This window comes from Diabrotica undecimpunctata, chromosome 4 (genome assembly GCF_040954645.1).
Source record: "Diabrotica undecimpunctata isolate CICGRU chromosome 4, icDiaUnde3, whole genome shotgun sequence".
Lineage (NCBI taxonomy): Eukaryota > Metazoa > Arthropoda > Insecta > Coleoptera > Chrysomelidae > Diabrotica > Diabrotica undecimpunctata.
In genome coordinates this window covers 100,671,063-100,683,195 of record NC_092806.1, presented here as the reverse complement: position 1 = coordinate 100,683,195, position 12,133 = coordinate 100,671,063, and positions in this window count along the sequence as shown.

Genomic DNA, 12,133 nt, shown 5'->3' with positions numbered 1-12,133 from the left:
AATATCTTTTTTCAAAATCTTTGGTTACCCTAGATACGAAACTTATAGCAACTTCCTTTTCTTCTTGTTGTTGTAACAACACTCCAGCTAATCTCTCACATGATGCATCCGTTCTTAGTATAAACTCCTTATCATACTGCGGATGATACACTTGCAAATTAGTTGTAAAAATTTGTTTTAATTGTAAAAAAGCTGTATTTCTTTCTGGAGTCCATTCCCATTTCTGGTTCTTCTTTAACAGTTCTATTAGTGGCACTTCCATCCTACTTAGGTCTGGAATTAATCATTTAAAATAATTCAATATTCCTAAGAAACCTCTGAGTGTTTTGAGATTATGTGGTGTGGCAAATTCTTGAATCGTTTGTATCCTTTCTGGATCCATACTGACTCCTCTAACCTGTTCTACTTTCTCTTCTACACCTTGGGTAATGTGTAGCATCTCTTCCCTGACTATCTTCACTTCTTCTTTGATTTCTTCCCTCATTTTAATTAACTCTCCCCTAAGTTCTCCTTTAATATTATTTTCCATTTTGTTTATATTCCCTAATATTGTTAATATTACTATCCATTTTGTGCATATCCCCCTAATATTATGATCCATCTGTTGTAGCATCCGCATTATTTGCCTCATATCCATCTGTGTCATCCCTGACTCTCCAACATCTCCTTCCCTGCGTCTCTCCTCCTGCACTCTACTTTCATCCTCACTTTCATCACGTCTATCTCTCACCGTCTCATCCAACTTCTCTCTCAAACTATCTGTTAGACTTCCCTCTCTATCACCTTGTCCTGCTTCTTGTATGCATTGCTCTAAATATACTACAACTTCTCCTGACCTTCCTCTGCTTTCTTCATCTACCTGTATATCCTGTTCCTGTTCTAATACCTGTTCTCCTTTACTCTCTTTCGGTACAACTTCTTTTCCATTTCTTAAAGTCATTCGGTCTGCCATTTTATCCTAATATCTATTTATTCTCAAATTTAACTTTAACTGCCCCAGAATCTCTGCAACACTAATCACACCAATTTATTTTTACTCTAATCTGTGTAATATTAATAAATCTGCTTAAAAACACCCTTATTTCTGTTTTCCGAGAGGCCCCACGTTGTTAGCGTCAATTGAAAAAGTTGTATTTTATTAATTTTATTTTTATTTATAATAAATGTTGTAATTTTTAAAATCTGTGGTTCGTTGTTTAATTTAATATATACCTCAGCTAGCTCAATTATGTGTTCTAAGCAATCTGTCACTGTGTGACGTCGACTCTGTAGTCTCCTGGTAGAGTTCAAAAAGAAATTAAACCAAAATTTACTTTAGACCTTTGATAAATTAACCCAAATGAAGCACGTTATTTATTAATATTGAACAAATTTAATATAAACAATAAAATTTGTCTGCAACTTGGGTTGCCTTTAAAAATTTACAAAAATAGGAATCGTATAAATCTTAATGTGGTTTAGAGTCGTGACAATAAAAATTTATTACAAAATGTGGAGACTCTATACAAGTACCTAAAAACTAAATAAATATTGCAACTTTATAAAGTGTTTAAATGAACTATAAAGAAAAGAAAATGAACACTTTATTCCGCTGACCTTTAACTTGCATTCAAATATAATCAAAATTTCAAATGATCCCCAAAATTATTATCCAACCTTACTTTAAAACAGTTCTGATTTATTTAAAGAAAACTAACTACTCGCAAAATAATCGGTGAAACTGGAATATCAATCCTCTCTTCGGAAGTTAAGGTACGTACTATTCTATTTTTAATTTAATGATCATTAATATTTTCAATTTTTTTAAGGCCTATCGCAATTATGTTAATTCATGAATTTTAATTTTCTCAATTTAAATGACATTTCTGTACTCCAATAATAATTTATAAGTTAAATTGTTTCTCTTACTCTCTGGAACAAATTCTGGATATCTCTGCTGTGGAAACTGTGGAAAAACTAAAATTCTCTTTAGACGAGTTAAAAAAACACTCCCGACCTATTCCACAATTTCAGGACTCTCCTTTTCCAAATTTCTTGTCGGCCTCTCCCAAAATCTATCATTCGTTGCTAACAGCAACCAACGTTCTTTTTTCTTTTCGTCTTCTATTTTTTTTAAACCATAAAACTGTCCTGTTCTGACACATTTGTCAATTCACATTAATTTCTCATAATCACTTTAATCACATCTAATTTGGGAATTTATAAAAAAAATGTTCAGATATAAAACTTATTCTATTACAATGCTAATACAATTTATTCTTTTCATCTCCACATCATTGTAATTTCTTATTTAACAAAACCCCTATTAATTTAGCTCCCATAGACTTGCTTGACAGTTTATTTTCTGACGTTTTCAAAATTTCTATGTTTAAATATTTTTTTAAGAATTCTTCTTTTTTTGTTCTTTTTAAGGTTTAGACGATTCACCTATACACTAGGCAACTATACTATTCAGAAATTATTAACACTGTACCAGGTAAGTCAAAATTAATTTATTTAACAATTTACGAATCTTTTTCTCTTTTTTATTTCAGAGTCGAACCCACATTGTGATGGCTTCATGAAATTCATGAACAACAAACTCATATAAAAATCCATTTAAGTTGTATACTTTTTAACATATTGAAATCATTTCAATATATATATATATATATATATATATATATATATATATATATATATATATATATATATATATATATATATATATATATATATATCAATAATATAATAACTTTGTACTTACCAGAATTTTTGGAGCCGATTCACCAAATAATTTGCAAAATTGTAACAAAAATCAACTTTTAGCGGCAAGAAATATCATCTTCTTCTTCTTAAAGTGCCCTCTCCTCAATGGAGGTTGGCTACTACAATTTTAAAATGTTCTCTATCTTCAGCTGTTCTTATTAGCTGTTCAAAATTTAGCCCTGTCCATTGTCGGATGTTTCTGAGCCACGATAGTCTTTTCCTTCCTAGGCCTCTCTTTCCCTCGATTTTTCCTTTCACTATAAGTTGGGCATATTGGTACTTATTATTTCTCAGTATGTGGCCTAGGTATGATGTTTTTCTAACTTTTACTGTGTTAAAAAGTTCTCTTTCCTTGCCTATTCTATGCAGCACTTCTTCGTTTGAGGTATGCGATGTCCATGAAATTTTGAGCATTCTCCGGTAGATCCACATTTCAAAGGCCTCCAATTTATTTCCGGTTGATGTTTTTAGGATCCACGTTTCAACTGCATATAGAAGAGTCGACCAGACGTAGCATTTTGATAAACGTAGTCGAATTTCGAGTTTTATTCGAGAATCACAAAGCAGTTTTTTTTATTTTTTCGAAAGATTTTCTGGCCTGTTCTATTCTCGATCTTATTTCTAGATCAGGATTTAGGCTGCTATCGATCATAGCAAGAAATATCATAACCTATGAAAATCTAGTTGTCGATTGTCAACTAAAAATCAGATCCATGGAATAACTGTCAGAATAGTTGGTGTATTTATCCATGAAATGAATACGTAATATCACAAAATTCAACATTCTGTGTATTGACAGCGACAATCGAAATTTGGCGGCAAAGTAAAGTGGGAAATATGTTCCCGTTATCTTATTAAGGGTTAATGTCCTTATTACGAGGATGAGAGTTCAAGCCACGTTAAACGAGCAAGTGACTGCAATTAGAGACAAATCGAACGAAGAACAAACGATCAAACATATCACAGAAACGGTGCAAAATGTAAAGTATAAACACTTAAAAAAGAAAAGCAAGTTAAGGAAATATAAATGATTTTACGGGAAGATCATCTTGGACAAACAGACAACTTTGAAGACCAAAGAGATAACAGCTTTGAGCTAGAAGAAGAGGTAAATGATAAAACAAGAATATTAAAGGACGTTTATTACGTAAAGGATGGCAAAGCGGCAGACCCTGATAATGTACAAGCAGGACTACTCAAATTAATGGACACCGAATCAATAGCAATAAGTCGAAAAGATATTCAACGACATATACAACTCTGGAGAAATACTAACAGAATGGCTGAAATCTGAGTTTGTTGCACTTCCAAAAAAACCAGGAGCCAAAAAATGCGAAGATTACCGTACTATAAGCCTAATGAGTCATCTAGAAAAATTGTTCCTAAAGATAATTCATAAGAGAATCTACAAACTGTGTGAAAGTCAAATTTTACCCAACCAGTTCAGGTTTACAAATGCTGTTGGTACTAGAGAGGCTTTGTTCTCAGTACAAGTCTTGTTCCAGATATGTTAACTGCGACGTATACGCATGTCTGTTTAATTACGAGAAAGCGTTTGATCGAGTACAGCACGCCAAGATGATGCAAATACTAAAACAAGCAGGAATTAACAACCAAGATCTGAAAGTAATTAGAAATCTTTACTGGAATCAGACATAAAATCTCAGAGCTGAAGGTGAACACACTGACTATGTGAAAATCATGTGTGGAGTGAGGGAAGGCTGTATTTTGTCTACTCTAATCTTTAATCTGTACTCTGAAAGAATATTTATCGAAGTTTTGCATAAAACTGAAAGGTATTCTACTAAACGGTTACTGGCTAAATAACAGATATGTAGATGACACCATAGTATTTCCGGACAACTTAGAAGACCTACAAATTCTTATGAACAAAATCATGTATTACAGTCAACAATATGGACTCAATATAAAAGTTAAGAAGACAAAGCTTACAATAATTAGCACGATTACAAGAAAAGGAAAACAGAAAGTCAACTTTACGTCAACCAATCCCCTGTAGAAAGAGTGACGTACTACAACTAACTCGGCACCATAATAAATGAAGAATGGACCAACAACCAGGAGATTAGAGCATGCATCGGAAAAGCTAAATTCACCTTCAATCGGATGGGAGCCTTCTTCAAGAGTCACAACGTCTCTCTTAATACAAAAGTAAGAATGCTAAGATGCTACCTCTTCTCTGTTCTTTTTTATGGTGGTAAATCGTGGACCTTGAACGAAGATATGTGCAAAAAACTGGAAGCATTTGAGATGTGGCTATATCGGAGAATACTTATTATCCCTTGGACTGACCGAGTCACAAATAAGAAGGTCTTTAGAAGAATGAATAAGAACCGAAAGGTACTGACCACCATCAAATCTTGAAAGCTACAATTATTCGGACATATTATCCGAAACTAATCCAGATATGTTCTGCTACAAGCCATCCTGCAAGAAAAAATATTTGTAAAACGAGATCCAGGAAGAAGAAGAACATCTTTGTTAAAGAACCTCAGAATCTGGTTCATCAAAACACATCAAAAGACTATGTAACTACAATACAGTTTTTATATTTCTGGTTCCACTTTTAATATTCAGTACTTCTCTAAACGTAATTAATAGTCTATTTGTTACACCTGGAATATATGGTATATAGTGGTACACCATTCGGTTATTGTTTTTTAAGACCTTTATGTGATCTATCGTTTTTACTTTTGCAACACCAAAAATAAGTCTGTTAAGAAGGTTAGCTAAGAATGAATTCTCCAACATGATCTATTTTAAGTTTGTGAGACCAGATGCTTTATACTTAGATGTAACAAGGGTATAACTCTACTTTTCATTTTTAGTACTGAGTTGGTCTTCATCGTAGATCGATGTGCTAAAAATTAATTAATAAATCTGTTACTACACATGGGCTTCCTGTACCACTATGTTTGTAGAACGTTGTTTATGTCACTGTGCATTATTATATCCAGAAATAATATTATATTGTTGTTGTTTTTTTTTAATTCTACTGTAAATTGCAAGTCTTGGCAATGACTCTTAAAAATGTGTAGTGTGTATTAGGGATGGGAAAAACCTACCGGTTTAAACTGAAAACAGGTTTTTTTACTTCGCAATAACCGGCTTTATCAGTTGCTTTTTTGTCCCAGTTATAACCGGTTTTTTATTTTTAAAGTTAAAACCGGTTATTAGGTATTTACGGTGATTACGATTAGGTTAGGTATTATTTTGGATCCCAATCATAATTATTATTTTCAAGTAATTATTCCAAACAACACCATAATTCAAATTTTATTTTATTTTATAAATACAGAAGCAAACTGAAGGTTCAAACTTGTAACCTATTGGATTAAAAAAACCAAAAACCGGTTTTTTTGGCCGGTTATAACCGCTTGGTTAAACCGTAAGCAAAAAAAAACCGGTATAACCGAAAACCGGTGTTTTGTCAAAAATCGCCAACCCTAGTGTGTATATGATCTTGTCATTTGGGAGTGCAATAATTAGATCTTCCATGTATATCTTTAAACATAAGACATTAAATTAATAAAAATGGGACATTAAATTAATTAAAATTGCATATTATTAAACATAAATGGATAATTGTCATTCACAACGTTCTTTATTTAAAGGTAAACTAACACTATCGATTGTAATGTTTGCTCTCTTTTAGTTTTTCATAAAAGTTCCTAAGAATGTTTTCCCCTGAGATCGCCTCTAACAATTCCCTCTCTGAAGCGCAGCAGGCATACATTTTTAAAGCGAAAACAAGCCAGCGTAAAAAGGATAACAAGTTCGCCAGATAAGGAAGGATTAAATGAGTTATAAAATGTTTTGTAGTATAAATGATAAAAACTGTACGGAAATTATTCTATTACTATATGTTAAACACTAGCGTTAGGTCATCAATTTTTAGATTTATTTAACTAAGAAATTATTTGTTTATAACACTGCTAAGACGGATGCTAGTTTTGTTTGCCGTTTTATATTAAACGTCTAGTAATTCTTTCCTTTTAACTAATTTCGTAATAAAAGTTAGTGACATTATATCAAAAATCTATTTTTTTATGTTTCGCTCCTATGGGAAACTGAAAATCAGTCTGGATGTTATATTTTTATTTGTTACGTGTCTGGCAAATTTATTTAAACTACAGCTACACGGAGATGGTTTAACCACCAAATTTTACTTATTTCTAAGCTTCATCGGCTTTTGATTTTGCCCTGCAGTATATTCTTTAACAGTACTCTTTTCAACTCTCTTTATTTGTCCCAAGTATTCCAATTACCTGATCTCTATTGCTTGTGCAGCTGTTTTGGGAAACATTTTATGATGTTATTTTCAGACTACATCAGTAACACCACGTTTCGAATACTTTAAGGTTTTTAGTGACGATTGTCTCAGTGTTAGCTCAATATAACAATATAACAGGGTGAAGAAAATATAATATTGTAGCAAAAATGTGTTCTCATTCTGTTAAAAGTTGACCGTGCAACTTCTATGAGTCATCTGATTTCTTTTATTTGTTCAGAGAGTATGAGAATATTTGCTTAGTTTCTGTATTATGTAGTACTCGTTTATCTCTAAGTTTTTTTGCTTTGGTAATTATCATGAATTTAAATTTTTTTAGATTTATTTCGAATTGTTGAGCAAAGTGTTGCATTTCTTCTAGTGTTGATGCCAATAAGTTGTTGAGCAATGTGTTGCATTCCTTCTAGTGTTCATGCTAAAAGGACGGTATCATTAGCATATCTTATGTTATCGAGTGACTCAAAGTTTATTATTAGACCCGCGCTAAATACGACCAACAGTGTCGGTTACATATTTCTCATATCTCTGCTGTCTATAGTTTAAGCCGTTATAAAAACTTTCTCGAAATGAATGAAACATGCATATAATTCCTTATTCATATCTAGTTATCTCTGCGAAAGAAGACTCACTGCAAACAGTGCATCTCGAGTTCCAGACCTTTCCTACATATCATGTGTATATTACTTATTTTAGTATATTCTGCTATGTATTTTATCATAAATTAATTTTAAAAATAATTTCAAACCACGAATCATTAACAATATGCTGTTATGTTTATTTTTATTCTTAGTTTTGGCTTTTTTGGAAAGCAATATAACTGTCGATTGGGCTTACTCTTTAGGTCTTATCCCTGTTCTATTATGTTGTTGAATGGACCCAAAAGTAAGTAAGTATATTTAATATGTACAATTTTAAGTAATTCGATTTGAATTCCATCAGACCCGATGTAGCGTTAAATTTTTATTTAGTTACATTTTCACTCTAGAGTAAAATTGTAAGGTTAAAGTTTTACTTTGTGTATTAATTCTTTTTCCCTATATTATGTTGAAAGAAATTAAAATCTAATGAGCATTCTTGTGGTATTAAATGGCTTGAATTTTTCTTGTCTTGTTTTTAAATGTTTTGAATTTGTTTTGTGTTGCCTTAAACTAACTAAAGGTTTTTTTCACTAATTCTGATTACTAATTAAGGCAATTACCTTCTCAATTAAGATCTCTTCATGGAATGCAGCATATTTCCAAATACTACATTGCAGGAATAAAATGGTCCAAAAAAGACAAGTATTATAAAAGAGCTCTATTCATATACCCTATTATAAATTAAAATAGCTAACATCCTCGTTAAATGTTTATTTCTTAATTACCAGCTGTATTACATATTCCCCCAGGCGCCACTCTAACCAACCCGATATATGGTAAACATCGTGATATAGAAATCCTATGGTAAAGTACTTAATTATTGCATCGCCCCTGTTGTACACAAAAACAAATAAACAACGTTTATGTGTTGGTTAAATACTAATATAAATTAAGAGAGAATATAAATAAGAAGTTTTAAACCTCAACCACTGACATGCGGTATACCATACCGCGCTGAAAATATATTTTGTTGTAAAACATATTATGTAAACGTAAACGTGTAAACGAGTAAAACATACCATAAAAGATTCCTAGAGAACAATCTGTGTACCTTCAAGTGATGTGTAATTATACCTGCTCCCACTGCTGCAGTTTTAGTATGGGTTTAGTCTTTGACCTACGTTGACGTAAAGTTTTCTTGTGGTATCACGTACCGTATGTCAGTGTTTTTAGGTTTCTATAGTTAAAAGCAGTCCAGTGTATTCTTTCAGTATTAGTATGGCAGCAAGTTCATCATGTTGTTCTAAATTTACTCGCAAATCTGTAAAACCTTCAGATTATGATTTTGAGGCTGTTTTAGCTCAGTGAACTGACGAAGTCTGCTGACGAAATTTTTACGTTTTGAAAACCCTCTGGATAGAGAGGAAAGAAGAAAGATATATCCAACAGCAGCCATTATTAACATATTTAATATATGTATATTAAATTTTCCATATCCATAGATAAATAATAGATAATATAGAAAAATAGATATATGTATTCTTACCGAGACCAAGAAAAAGGGAAAAGGAAATGAAGAGATAGGAGAATATATACATATCTACAGTGGAGTGAGTGGAGATAACAGAGCTAAGAAGAAAGCTTCTATTGTCATTTGAAAAAATCTTAGAAACAATATTAAATCGGGGACTAAAGTAAATTAACAGCTGCTAATACTGGAAATGAAAAAGAATAGGCACAACATCGTAATTGTCGGAATGTGTGCCCCAAGTGAATATGCAGATCCAGAAAGTACAGACAATTTCTGTAACAAGATAAATGAAATACTCTCTAAAGGTAAACCAAAACTGGGAAATCTTTATACTAGGAGATTTAAACGGCAGGAAACGAAGAAAAGAAAATAGCAGAGTGGTAGAAAGATATGGGGTATAAATATCCAATGACAACGGAATGCGTCTTAGAGATTTTTGTGAAACAATGTCTCTTAAAATTATGAAGGGATCTTTTTAACATAGAGGCATCCACAAATTTACATGGATACAACCTACTAGGAATCTGCACTCGATAATCCGTGGATCAGAATGTGGATCCGACTATCGTTTACTTATTGCCAACGTAAAAGTTAACCATCGTAAAAACAATAACAATCAGGTACAGAATACAAAAGGGACAAGAAGTAACATACCCCAAATATAACCTAGAAAGTTTAAAAAAAGATTCAACGAAATTTCTTTAGAAATTACGACTGGCCACAAAGTTACAGAATGTGGATCAAGAAAATATATTAGTGGAAGCATTATACCAGCGACCTAACAAAATGCACTTACGAGGCTGTAAGTGAAGCTTTGGGGTATATGGACAAACATTTTTTTTAACATTCAATGTTTATTGCAATCTGTCTCATTACAAACAATAAGCAATATGTATAATTTATGTCCAATAACATAGTGGGAAGCTGCCCAGTGGCGAGTACCCAGGTAAGACATAATATAAATATAATCTATGATATAATAATGAATTTAAACTTTCACTTAACAAACAAAGTTTAATACAGATAAACATCACTGACACACATATGAGTATTACAAGGCTAAAAAAAAACAAACATAAAACAAAAAATAGAGAATGTTGGTAGGAGAATATGCAAACGTTAGTAAAGAAGAAAATAAAAAAGAGGAAAACTGCTTATCAGAAATGGATGTCAACGAGAAAGGAGGAAGATTATAAGATATATAAAAAATTAAATCGAGTCTAAAAACAGAAGTAGTGAAAAGTAAAAATGAGATGTGGGATCAAAAAGGTGCAGAGGTGGATAGGTTGATAGGTATATGGGGGGCACAAGAGTTGGGAAAGCATGGAAGGTGATAAAGTCTCTTCGGAGGAAAGAAAAGAACAAATCTAACTTACAGTTAATAGATCTGAAACAGTGGAAATACCAATAAGAGGTCTTACTGACAGAGGATAGATAAAAATTCCAAGAGATCGAAATGAAAGAAATATCCGAACATACACAAATAATTGAAATAACAACTGGAGAGTTAAACGATGCACTCAAAAGATCGAAAAACAGAAAAGCAGCAGGGCTTGGAGATATTCCAATTGAGTTCTTAAAGTATGGATCAAAAATATTACATGAGATGTTGGTTTAACTATTTAACACATGCTTAAAAGGACAAAATATCCCTGATGATCAAAATCTTGGATACATCAGCTCAATGTTCAAGAAAGGAATAAACGCAAATGCTCTAATTATAGGGGAATAACTGTTCAGTGGGGACAAAGCTCAGTAGGGACGTTGTACGGTCGAATAATAAAAGAACGAATAGAAACAGGATACGAAGACATAGAAGAACAAAATGGATTTCGTGCAGGAAGATCGTGTACTGATGGTATATTTGTTCTGCAGCAGGTAATCGAAAAACGGAAGGCAAAGAATCTATCTACCTACCTATTGTTTGTAGATTTAGAGAAGGCATACGATACGGTACTTTTAAAAAAACTGTTTCAGACATTGATGTAAGTAGGTCTCATTAGAGAGTATGTTGATGTTATCCCAAATATATACAAAAATGCAAGAAGTGTCGTTAAAGAAGAAAACTTTATATCTGAATCATAACCAATAACAAAGTGCCTTAAACAAGGATGTTGTCTATCTCTGACCTTATTTAAAATATATATTCAATTATCGCTAGATCAATGAAGAAAACAAGTATCCGAAACGGGAATAGACATAGGTGGTGGTAAATGTCTACCAACTTTATTTTTCGCAGATGATCAGGTAGTCGTAGAGAATGATGAGGAAGACATGGACTACATGATTAGAAAACTAAAAAAAATAATATGAAAAATGGGGCCTCAATATGACTATGTCAAAGACAGGGTATCTTAAAATGGGAGATGATGAAGAAGATCAAGAGTTAGAAATTAGTTAGAAATATTTCCATATTTTTTTCATGGAACTATCGATCATCTTCTTTATTTAAAAGCTTCTTTACTTTGAAATCCTCTTAAATGCTAGGTTTCTGCTAAAATGAACATGTTTTTTTGAGTACCTTGATCTTAGTGTTTCATTTAATACTTTTTTCTGTCAAGGAATTTTCTTTACTTTTCTTTTCAGAAATCGTTTTGCTTTATTTTATAACTTTCTTAGCTCCTTTTAATTTTTTTTGCGTTCCTTTTCGTCTAGTTCTCTTTTATAAACCGAAGAAGAAATTGCACAACTAGATCTTTGGATATTATTTATTCATTTCCGTTGGGGAGTTCTGGCCCAAGGCAAATAATCTTTCACGTTACTGCTCTTATTTTATACAGTTTTGACCAGCGGAGGGAACTAAATCAAAAGTTTAAATGGCAGTTGATCCTGTGATGATTACTTGAGTATTTTTTGAGTAAAGTGCTAAACTTTGTTCTACTTTTGTATTTTGTTTGGAAACTTCTTCCAAAAAAAAACAACAGGTACAAATTCTATATCGTAAATTAAAGTCAGCGTTGCTCT